The sequence below is a fragment of the Larus michahellis genome, chromosome 8 (assembly GCF_964199755.1).
Source record: "Larus michahellis chromosome 8, bLarMic1.1, whole genome shotgun sequence".
Taxonomy (NCBI): Eukaryota; Metazoa; Chordata; class Aves; order Charadriiformes; family Laridae; genus Larus; species Larus michahellis.
In genome coordinates, this window is record NC_133903.1 from 41,471,350 (window position 1) to 41,484,179 (window position 12,830).

Below are 12,830 nucleotides of genomic sequence, written 5' to 3' on the forward strand. Positions count from 1 at the left end.
TTTGTCACAAGAAAATATTTCAGCTATCCTTAGTGCCTTAAGGATAAGCAGTTTCCATGGTAATTAAGATTTGGGGGATTTAGTGGAGAATATGTTAACCAAGGACTTCCTGTAACTTTCTCTTACTAGCTGATTCAAATATGAGCAATTGCAAGGGTATCTCTAAAATTCATTCACAGAGATTTTCATCACGGCTGTTAGCAGAGCTAATAGGGAGTCCTAAGTTATTTGTAGTTCCAGTTTGCAGTAGTGTTTTTATTTGGAGTATTGCAAACTGATGCACAGCATAATTGTGTGAACCTCACTGAGTGCTTACATGTGGAAAAAACCCCATTATCTTTCTCCCTCCCAGCAAGAGGGAAGACAACCTCCTAATATTCAAAGACTTTTCTTACAAGGACTCACAGGAACAAAATAATGATACACAATAATGCAAGAACTTCCTAGGGCGGGGGAGAGGCAATAAAAAGACACCAGAAACACATTGTGGACTTGGTAAAAATAAGATCACTAACAAGGTACAATTATAACTTCAATAGAAGGCCCAACTAATAAAGACATGCAAATGAAACAGAAGTTTCATTTCTTCACAGAGAAGGTTCCAGGGTCTTTTGCTTATTTCAACCATGAACTCTGTTCTGTGCAAATAACATTTTAACCAGGATACTCTTTTTTTTCTTTACAACTAATGTAGCATTGCCAGGAAACCATCTTTTGGAGGAAGCTGCTTGGTTAAGAAAACCCAACAAAACAACAAAACAAAACAAACAAACAAAAACCAAAGAGAAAACACTAGTAGCTTTGATTTGTGTAAACCAACAAGAAAGTTCTCCAGTGGAGAGTGATGAATTAAGACATTTATTCCACGTCAGCACTAAGGAATTTTGGAGGAAACCTTTCTGTAAATTACCACTGACCCAGAGGCAGTAGTGGAAGTGTCATTCTGAGTTGTATTGATAGAAGGCTGGAGTCTTTTGCTCTTCTGTCATTTTAAACAATTGGAAAATATCATAGGATGAAGTAGAAAGGACAAAAATTCAGCTGGGGAAAGGAAATTAAGTTAGAAAATATTTATGGTAGGAGATTAGAAAAGAGGGTAAGGTGCCTCTGGATTCAAGAACTAGAGAACTGTGTGTTTTTTCTTTTTAAAATGTAATAACTAACATTTTGCTATTTTCTTGTTTTGTTTTTCTTAATTTCATTACCTAAAGTGTCCTGCTTTGGGATTTAGTGGCCAGCCCAGAGCGAACCTTCAGGACGTGAAGGTAGACACGGTGTATTACTTGTTTTCAAGATTCATTGTACTGAGCAAAATGTCCCAGAAAATGCAGTGCTCCAAACCAAAAGAAACATTGTCTGTGTTGGAAGAGAGATGGGCCCTACACTCTTCTTTCTTTCTTCCTGCAAAATACTGTTTTTTACTTGAAAAATAAAAGCTGTTGTATATGTGTTTTAAATGGATTCATGTTGACTGTAGTTACATTGCCTTGTTAATATGGGCAAAGCAATTCCCCTGGGAATCAGTGAGCCAGAATTCTTTGTGGTTGTTGTTAAAACAGATAATCACCAATTGGTAATAGTAACTTGAAGATCACAAGATTCACAAGCACACTTTCTGTAAAGTAATACCTGAGTTCTAAGGATTCTTGGTGTGTTAGTAGAGCAGAGGACAAGGGACAAGTGACTGATTTTCCTCTAATCTTTCCTCTAAATCCTAATCCTCTAATCCCCCAAATTATACAGTTGGAAACAGTATTGTCATGGATCTAAAACTGGTGAGGAGAGGGGAAAGACAAGGAACGTGAGGTCACAACAAAACATGAGTAAGAAGTCGGGTGGCTGAAGGTTCCCTCAAGGACTAGCTTTGCTGAGGTCCACATTTACGGCCCTCAAAACCTTCCGCAGGATCCCTAAGCCTTCTGAACTTTCTGTTGATGGTGAATGTATCTAAACTGTAGAAGTTAGTGCTATGTACTGGTAGTCAAGCTAAGTCAAAGAGGCTCATACATTTAAACAGCACAAGGCAATGTATAGCAGAAATACAAGTTGGGGCCTTGCGGTGTGGTTGCGTGGTATTGCAGCAGGCACCCTTTGTTCAGCTGCCCAGGAGGGCTAACTGCCAGGAGCAGATTGCTGAGCTAAAACAAGTGTACTCTTCTTATTCTTGCATTCAAAGCTAGTTCTCCCATCCCTTCATGGTGCTGTGTGAGCAATGAAGTTGTACCCCAAAGGTCTGGGATTTTTTATGCCTGTGAGCACCTCAGCCTTGAGGGTGCAGAGCAGTTAGTACAGGTCCGATCACATCTGAGCCTTACCAGGCCCCTCAAAATAAACATTCTTCACACTGTTGCTTGCAGCTTCTCTCTGGTACGCATTCTCAGGGACTATTGAACAGTACTGACTGTGTAGCAAAGTTAGTGATAGTAGCTTTCCTTAACCAATAGTTCAAACGTTAAAGTGTTCACGTTTGATACAGAAGACAGGAATTTCCAGCCTCTGGAGATTGAGAATAACATCTTTCCTTTAAATGGAACAATCAAACCACAAGCCTGCAGGCTTTTCAGAGGTGAGAGCTTTCTTCATTCTTCCAACTGAAGCGATTGCTGCATGCAGAATAAGATATAGAAAATGTTGGACTAAATAGCTAGTGACTGGGGTGCTCTTCCTGAAAGGAAGGAATATTGGATTCCTGGCCAGGTTTCAATATTCTCCCTGTAGTTTACTTTTGAAAGTTACACAGAAAAGTAGAAACAAGCTGTAGAGAATGGACTGTAACCAGGTTCAGTCTCTAGGTGTGTGCCCTCATCACTGGGCTAGAGGGTCTGGTTCCTTTTATTTTCCTGGCCTGATGCTCTGTTGGGCTTTTTGCACAGTGAAGAAAGGGTAATGTGGTCTCACCAGGGTGGAATATTCAGAGAGGTGGGAGATGCTCCGTGTGGCAGGGAAATTTGCATTTGAGCCCACATCTCTCTAACTGAGGAAAGAGGGGAACACAGGCCCACCACAATACACTGTCATATGAAAGACGGACATCTATATGATCGCTTTTTGAGAGAAAGCCTGCATTGTATTTTGTAGAGAGCCTAGGCCTGTGATGCTTGTTATGTGTTATTGTACTAAGCCATCTGGGCTCTCTGCTGTAGAAAAGCCTCTTGTTCATCCAGCTAGGCGTAAGAGCAAAATAAATGCTGAACTGCTTAGCTCTTTCCAGACTGTGCATACCCAGAGCTGTTTCTCCAGGGGAGCATTACATAGGGGAGCAAAGTAAAATTACAAGGTGCCTATGCAGGAACCGCGTGGGTAGCTTTCAAGATCATCTGTTTGGGACTTACAGGCCTGCATTCCTTACTGGATCTTGTTTACAGTCTTTAATTTCAGTATTTTCAATCACCTAGGGCAGTCTCTCTAATGGATAAAATGGGGATCATGCTCAATAAAGTTGGGTGTTATTTAACATTTCAGGATGAACACTAGATCTTACTATGTGCTCCCAATGCCTGTCCTCATCCCATAACTCAACACAAAAATTAAATTTTTTCATATGCTTTTTTGGGTTACTCTTCCTTACAGTATCTGAGCTGTGTGCAAACATTAAGGTGCTTATTGGAAAGAAGGTATGATGTCCATTATACAGATGGGGAAATTAAACAAGTTTGCCAAAACAAAGTTTATCCAATGTATCTATGAATTTAGAATGCCCAGTGTAAGACACCCAAGCTGGATATTTTGAGAATATTTAGCACCATACATTCAAACCACAACTATGTTCAATTAGGTTCACAATTAACCATGCTCAGGATCATTCTAGATGTCAGATTCCAGATATCTCAAGTTCAGCACCCAGCAAATAAGGAATGCAGACTCAGTGTCTGTCCCTGAAATACAGTTAACGTTTGTTATACTACGGTGAATATGGAGACCAAATGAAATTGTCTTAGTCAGTTTTCATTCTGTAATGCCCTAGCTTTTGAGAGTTTCTTTGCGATCTTCGTGCTTTTTATGGCTTTTGTGTAAAAAGTCCTAAAGTTTAAGAAAGCAAACAATGGTAAAAATAGCAAAGGTCCCTCTGAATAACAGCTTGCTCTTCCATAGTATTGACATCCTCACCCCCAACAGGTATCACACCAGAACTTGCTGGAAGTGCACTCTCTTACCTCGTCTAGGTCATTAATAAGGACATGAGGAGCTTTGGCCCTTGTATGGATTCCTGAGGAACACCACGAGTAACCAGCCACCTTTTTGGTGGACTTTGCACTGCTGATCAACACCCATTGTATCCCATAGCCCATCCGATTATCCACCCACCTTGTGGTACGTTTTTCCACTCTATATTTCACCAGTTTGACTGTAAGGGCAGTGTGGGAGACCATGTTGAAGGCCTCCCTAAAGTCAAGATAAATGGCGGGCACTGCTCTTCCTCCTCTGCTGAGCCAGTCTTCCCATCAAAGGTTTGCCTTGGAAAAGCCACATTACACCAGCTGTTCTCAGTCACCTTTGTGTCCCCCAGGTGCTTGGAAATGTCTTCCAGGAGTATTTGCTCCACAATCATCCTGGGGACAGAGGTGAGGCTGACAGACCTCTAGTTCCTTGGCTCTTCCATTCTGGCCTTCTTGAAGTTGTAGCTATTCAGCTTAGTGTAACCTTCTTGCTGTGCTGTGCGAAGAGCAGTGATTACTGATGCATTTAAATGGTCTGTGTCTAACATCTCAGAACACGTATGTATGTGCATGTGAGAAAGAAGAAGTCAAGCACTTGAAAGCCTGAGAGACCAAAAGTTAAATAATCTAAGGAAAAATGCAGCAAAGGAGAGCATTTTAAAAAGAAGATATTTTATGTGGTATTCTTGCAAATCTATTATTTAAAAATTGTGCAAATTCTATAGTCTAGTGCATGTGAGTGTCCAGTTTTAATGTTCATTAGAGCTTAAAATAATGACTTTACAGCTGCTTTATGTGTGGATGTCAACATGATCGTAAACATGTAGTTATAACCAACATTACAATAATTCCTTCCCACAGGACCTATCCAGACAGCATAGCTGGCCATTATCCTAATCCGGGCTGATCAGCCTGATGAACACTGGGCGCTTGGTTTCCTACAATTCTGTCAGCACTTCTGGTTAGTTAGTAGATTAAAACTGCTAGATAATACATTCATTGTATGTAAGCTGGAAAAAAAAAAAAGATAAAGGAGTTTGCTGGAGCTTCAAGTGAGTAGTGCAGAAAACTGGAACACTTCCCCACATAGAACGTCTATAAACAAGAAAATTTTAATTTGATACATTTAGACTTCTTGAGAAGTTTTATCCAATAGCTACCCATGGCAAAGTACAGAAGCAGCATCTACTGTTTCCAACCTGGTATTTTGCTGAATTCGTTTTGCTGCTTCTGGAGATTACTATCCTTTTCTAAAGAATAGACCTGTAAGAGGGCAAATAGTCAATGGCAACATTTCATCAACTTTGTGGGTATGTAGAAAAACTTGTGTTTCTTGGGGGGCGTGGTCCCCGTTGTAGGAAGTAATGCTAGTATCTTTGTGCTCGTGGCAATTACATGTCTCTTGGGCTACCTTAATAAAACATTCCTTCACGTACTGAAGAAGAAAGAGTTTATCCAGCATTAGAATATGACTCATTTCCAGCCAGATATTTTTCAGAATACGCTACCTTGTGTTTTCATTTTATTTATTGACTTCCTGTTTTTTCATATTAAGGCATATTTGTGCTGTGGTGGAATAATTTCTCTGTAATAAATAGCACTTGGTATAGCAAATAATTCTGTTTCTTTTTCTGCTTGCAGGTTGCCCACAGATATCTAAGAATTTTCTCCTAGTCCAAAATTATTGTAACATAATTTGTAGGTGTTACTATAGAAATAATGTAACTATATTGTTACAGAGTAAAATACCTCAAGTGAAACTGTTGTTCCCTTTGCAGATCACTCTTAACTCCATGGTATCAACACATGTTATCAACAACTAAGCAAAGTATGAGGCTTAAACATTCTTCTATTTTAATACATTTAAGTGCCTGGCTATTTTACTTTTTCGCTCTTAGTAGATGCTTTACATTTTAAATTGGAAAAAAATAGTCAGGACTGTTTTCTTCTTGGCATTATTAATAAGTCAGAAGTATTTATAAATGGCCGGTAATACCTATTAGTTAGCTTTCAAATTTGTAAAATAATATTGGCATAAGAAACAGAAGTTGTGAAGTGATATATGATAAGGGTTTATTCCACAGTGTTACCAGAATCTTTGGTAAAATGAGCTAACTTGAATAATGTGTATTTTAATATAGTTAAGTGCAGGCTAATATTTCTAGGAGAGAAAAACGTATATCAGTTATCTGATGGAGGACTGCATTATGAAAAGTAGTGATACAGAAAAGCAATTAAGAGCACGCAGAAATTCTATCCTTGTGGATAAATGTGGGAGCACACCGTCTTGGTCTGATACCGAGAGAAAAATTGAGAAACTGGTTATGCAGGACTATATGGGTTGATTTGGGATCTAGAAACCCTTCATAGAGAAGAGGCTTAAAAAGCTTAATCTCTTTAGCCCATCAATGAGTCATATAAGAGCTAAGTCACCTAGAATTACATAAGTAAAGAGAATAATTGTAATAGAAATCTTCAGTTTAGCAGACAAATCTTTTAAAAGACATAGTGTTTGAAAGCTGAGCTAAGAGACACTTTTTGATTAAAAAAAACCCAAACCAAAACAAAAAACAAACAAAAAACCTCCTTAGACTAAGTAAGCCTTGGGAAAAATTTAGGTAGATAGGCCTGTGAAGTATTCCTTGTCACCTGAAATCTTTAAATCAAGAAGGTGGATTTTTTCCAAAGGAAGTGTTCTAGCTTCAACAGAAATGACATAGACATCACTTGATCTAATTGTCACCTGCACTGTGCAAAAGGTCAGGCTGGAGAATCACAGTGCTGTCTTCTGGCCTGAAAACCTGTGGTGCTATGAAACATCGAAATAGAGCAAAATGACCCTTTAAAGTGTTTTATAGGAATTTTAGAATATCTGCCATAATATTCATATAATTTGTGGTTAGAGACTGCAATGAATGTATTTTTTAAATAATTTAAGTTAGCAGACATTTTTAGCTATATTACAGGGGCTTTTTCCTGTTTGTATTGCTAATTTTTGATGAATAGTCACTAGAATTACAGTATCTCTTATTTTAGGCTACCCAGCCCCTTTCCCCTGATAAAATTCTGTTTCCTTTCTTTATTGGTTTATCAAATCTTTTAAGACTGATATTTCTATATTGGGTGCTCAACTCAGGATAACTTTCTGGAAACCATATTTCTGTATTTGGTAGTGAACATAAACAACATCAAAAGCAAAATGACTAAAGCTAATAAGAACAAATGCTGATGCAAGAAGTAGTTCCAAAATATTAGACAGATTGGTGGGATAATTTGGAGATTTACCAGGAGATTTCCTTCTCTTTTATATTATAAAGTCTCCGTGGCAGAACTTATTTTCTTATGTGTTGATAAAATATGAACATGCTTTTGGACGTTTATAAGTGCTAATCACAAAATAACAAAGGTAATGAACATTGTAAGACATTTAGCTGGCAACACATAATAATCCCAGTGTCAGATAACCTCTTTTTTCCAGTATGCATATGTAGGTTTTATTAATGAAACTCAAGCTGCACCTAATTACTAGTAACAGAAAATCACTGGCATTTACCTCCCACGTACAGAGCCACACCTTGCCCTCCAGGAAACGCAGAGAGCTTCCCAAGAACTATCCCTAGCTCTGGCCTAGATTTCAGCCTCTTTTACAGCATTTTACAGTAGAAGCTTGTCAGCCAATCCTGTCTGGTGCACAGGGTTTGACTGAGCAAAGAAATTAAAAAAAAAATAAATCTGGTCTTGAGTTAGACCTTTTATTATATTACAGTTGCTCTTTTACTTGGTCTGCGTGGTTCAGCAAGTTTGATGTTCTACCCAACACAGACTGATGCCAAAGACTCTCTCTGTTCCCTACAGTAAAAGACAGGACAGAATCAAAAGCACCATTTCAGTAGAAGTTTCTGTACAAGATGACAAGGAAGACTTAGCTAAGATAATATTTTCCTTTGTCTATATTTCCAATTTGATCATATTTTCCTCCTGCTTGGGAGAATATTTTATTTCCTAAATTGGTGTGGGATTATTTATGAACGAGAAGGTACAACATGGTTACCTTTGTCAGGAGAGAGTTGTGCTAAATCGTTCAAGCTCTATTCTTTTATTTCACCAGGAGAGTTTTAAATGCATCTGAAAAGAAATTACAGCATTTAGTCTGATGCCAGGATTGTATCCCTCAGCTGGGGATGCATCTGGTCATGGCCTCTGCAATTCAACTTCAAATGTAAATGTGCAGTACTAGTGCCAGGATGGGATTCAGGAGACCTGTCCTGTCCCGAGTTTCTTCCTCACAAATACTTCATGGGTAGGCTCTGGTAAGTCCATTTGTGCCGTATTCTTCTACAAAATTAGTGTGGAAGCACTTTTGCCTTATAGGGATAAATAAACATAACATATATTCTAGAAAGAAAAACAAGGGCCCAGCAAATCTTGTAGGGAGTGCTCTCCTGGGAAGCAGGGTCACTGAAAAGGAGTTGGAGACTGATAGACCACCATCGCTACTTATCTGCCATGGTGACTAGAATAGGGAATATAACTCTTGATTGCCCAAGCAAGTAAATATTAAGAAAGAATAGAGAGGTTTATACTTCCTCTGCATCTGGCACTGATGCAAGGCAAATTGGAATGTTGTACTTGGGGTTTGTGCCCTAAATTCAAAAAGGGTGATGAAAAATTAGAGGGATCTCATAGAATTGACATGAGACGTGATTAAAGGATTAGGCTACTCTCCTAATATGGGGCTTAAGGAGTTCCACCTATTTAGCTTATCAAAGAGAAAGTTAATGGGGGCCCTTTATGTACCTTTTTATGTCATAAATACACATTTAAAAATACATGCTTTGCTCTAACAGGCAAAGATCCAAGACCTGCAATCTTAATTTATAGTTACCCATAATTAACCATTGAGAGGGTTACCAAGAATTATGGTAACTTTTCTGTTGATATTTATATCAAGATAGGATGTTTCCCCCTTAAAATGATAAAATCTAGTTCAGACAGGAACTATTTCAGGGAAATCTTCTCCATTATACAGGAAGTCAGACTAGAAGATCACACAGGTCACTTCAGGCTTCCTAATCTGTTAATTAAATAGTTTATATATATTCAGTTTAATTGTTTCTGTGATTATTAATAAACAGTATTTTTAATGTTTCATGTTCGACTGCAGCCTCACCTAATCTCAATTATTTCTTACTGTATGTGGGTGGTGGGACTTTGTCATCCTACCAGCACCTCCACCTTCATCCCTAAGGGTTGCATCATTATCTCATTACACAACCTGCAGGGTTGATATTGTTGATACGGTGCCAACCACAGAATCCCTGAGAGATGGTGTGATGGCGTTGCTGGAGATCCCAACAAAACTGCCCTAGATCCTGCACACAGGTTATTTGTCACCACCAAGTTATGTTGTATTTTTTTAAAACTTAACTAGAAAATACTGCTTAGAGGATTGTAGTCTCTTTGCAGGTCTCTCTTGAGGATTTTTAGCATGCAATTCTAGATTTTTTTTACAACTAAATGTATAATTGTCCAGGCTGAGGCTGATACTTAAAATTTTGCTCTCAGTCGATCATTCAGCTGCATTTTGCTTGGTAGTCCTGGGAACAGACTGCCACGCTGACAAGGATGAACATCTCTGCATCCATTGGCCATGCTGTTGTTTCTCTGGGCACCCGTCCAGCTTTGCATGGAGAGCAGTCCATGAGGAAGAAGTCCGTCTTTTTGGTGACACAATGATTTGCTTTACTTTGGGCTCACGATCTTTCATCCTATTATGCCTGTTGGCAGAAATTAAATAAGGCAATTTTGTTGTTTCAGGTGAGGTGTCCGTCTGGTACCCTCACCTACTGGCTGTATTTCTAGGTATTATCCTGCCTTGGGAAGAGGCAGGTGCTTCACAACTCTCTGCAGTTCAAAATTCTTTGAGAAATGCTGTTCCCTTCATGTTTGTCGTTTCCAGTTTTCTCATTTCAAAAAGCGAGCTGCAGCAGATAACCCTCCTCACTCTTTTTTGTTGTCCGGCATTTTGGTGACAGTTAATCTCCTGTTAGCTTCCTGAACCACCTGGCCTTTAAATACTTCCTATATTTCCAAGAATTTTTAACAGTCACTACCTGAAATGTCAATGCTACTGGATGTTCCAGTGTATTCTCAAACCAAGCTTCCACCTAATGTGATTTGGAAAAGACATTACATATGTGTAGTACTAGCAGAGGACTGCGTGGCAGAAACCAAACGATATACTTAGGGTGAGAAACATTTCAAAGTTTTTCAAGAAAAGCTTTGTTACTAGGTAAAGGCTTAGCATGAAGCCAGGATAATCTTGTGACTAGTAATATATTAAACTCAGAAGAATTGTTTAGGAGCAGAACTTGCTGTAGTATACCAGAAGGAAACTCACAGAGGGAAGGAAATGAATGGTTTGAGTCTGTTAATAGTAAATACTCTTTATCCTTCCAGCCATAGGCATACATTTTACTTGTGCCGCTACTACATATCCTAGACCAAATGTGAGAACCATGATACTTCAGGGAGCTAAACATATAAAACTCTCATGACAGAATTAAGTTCTGGGACAGAGCTTTTTTTTTAATAAGCCTAAAGAAGAAAAAAACACAAGTAGGGAGTGACGGTGAAGTAAGCTAGGGCATCTGATACCTGCAATGGAGGGAAACGGCTGAGCTGCATGGAAAGCCAATCAGTTGGTAGAGTCTAGGGTATCTGCAGTGACAAACTCCTTCTGGGAGTATTTAAAACAGAAAATTCAAAGCAGTAACAGATACAAAACTGTATAAACAATGAAAGAAAGAGCATGTGGGTTTTTTCTTGAAGAACAAAAACATGAGTTCTAATTGAGAATACTGGCAAAAAGTGTCTAAGTGTGAAATATTTTAAAGGCTTATGCCTTTGAATGTATTAGGTCCAATTTCCAAGGCTGTTGAGAATTTGCCAATTGCGTCATTTTCAGTTGTAATTATGAGAGATTACTGTCAGAAAAGCTGACTTTCATTTTTGAAGCCAAATCCTGAGAAGATGCTGGAAAACCAGGACTCACCCTCAGTATTTCTGATGATCCTTTAACAGTTTCTTCTGATGGAGTAATACTGGTAACATAATAGCTTTGCTAGAGAGCTTTTGAAAACTGGTCTCTCAAGCTTTGAAAATCTGTGTGAAGAAAGTAATAGTTATCATTCAAACTTGATGCCAGACTCTAATTGTAACTTCAAACACAACAAGAACACAGCATCAACAGGATATTATGTTTTTTTTTATCTCTTTGGTACACCGTAATAGCTACACCTACAACCTCTTAGAAGAAACATATTTCTCTTCTCCTGAACACTTTGCACAAATATGTATTAATTTGTGCGGTGCATTCATAAATTTGTCCACAGTTTAGCTTTCTGGTTTTTTTACTCAGTTGATCTTATTGTCACGCTTCATACAATATACACCTAAATTAGAGCTGACTTCAAAAGCTGTTAGCCCTTGAAATTTCCCTTGCTTAGGGAAGATAGCGAGCTTATGGTATACGTGGTAAGGGCCATGAAGCTGCTCAGTTTCACTTTGCCTTTACCGCATTGGTTTAACTAATCTAATCAAATTGGTTTTGCTCAATAATGTTATGTTTAAGAGTGTCACTTGATCCCACAAAGCACTGGGCTCACATACCCAGAGAAGACAAGGACCACGAAATAAAAATTAGTTTCTTATCTGCAATACTGTGTTTCATCTTTACTGCAACTATCTAGCTGACAGTCATTTTATTTGAACTACCAAGCTAAGCCCACGAACACAAATAGCATTATTACATGTTTTTCAAAGCAGCAAAACCACATACTTCATTCCCCATTTCTTGTATACATGCTGATTGTTAAAAATTAGGGCACTGGAAACAAAAGGAGTTTAGCATTAAAGAAATACTGTGTTTTATTAAAAAAAAAACAACCTTGAAACTCTAAGTTCTGTGCTCCTGCAGGGTCCTAAGCAATGCTCTCTCTCTCAAAAAAAAAAGAAAACGAACAACAAACCACAACACCCCAGCTGTATATTTTGACATACAATATAGATTTGACTTGCAAAAAGCAGAGTTATTGAAATTTCCCTATAGTTTTCCAGTAGAGGCACAGACTTCCTTAAGAACATAATGTATGGAAAATATATGTGAACTTGTATTTTGTAGTCATATATGTGGCTTTCTTAGAAGACTTCTCTACACTCAGGGACTGCAAATCACTCAGACATATTAGCATATGTTAAAAATATTTCTTTTAAAGGGGCTTTTCTGAAAATGTTTGTAGTTTTTTTCTCGGTATGACCTGCAATGGACAGGTGGTGCAGATCCCATATGAAATATAATTTGAAATTAATGAGGAGGCCTTAGTTAGGGTATGCACTCCCATGAAACATTTTCCTGAAACACCCACTATTATTTGGAGTTTGTTTTATTTGAAAGGGTCTATGTTGTCAGACATTTTGGTGACCAATAATGAAGGACAGAGGGGGACTTTTTCTTAAAGAGCTAAAATAGGACTATGAGGAGCTGTGTATTTGTGGCAGAGATGAACTCACCCATTAAGAGTGTAACAACCTCTCCAGGTTGTACATTATGCACATTATCATACAGTGACTTGATACTCTGTCTTGTTATGCAATCCTAGGAATGGAAGAAGC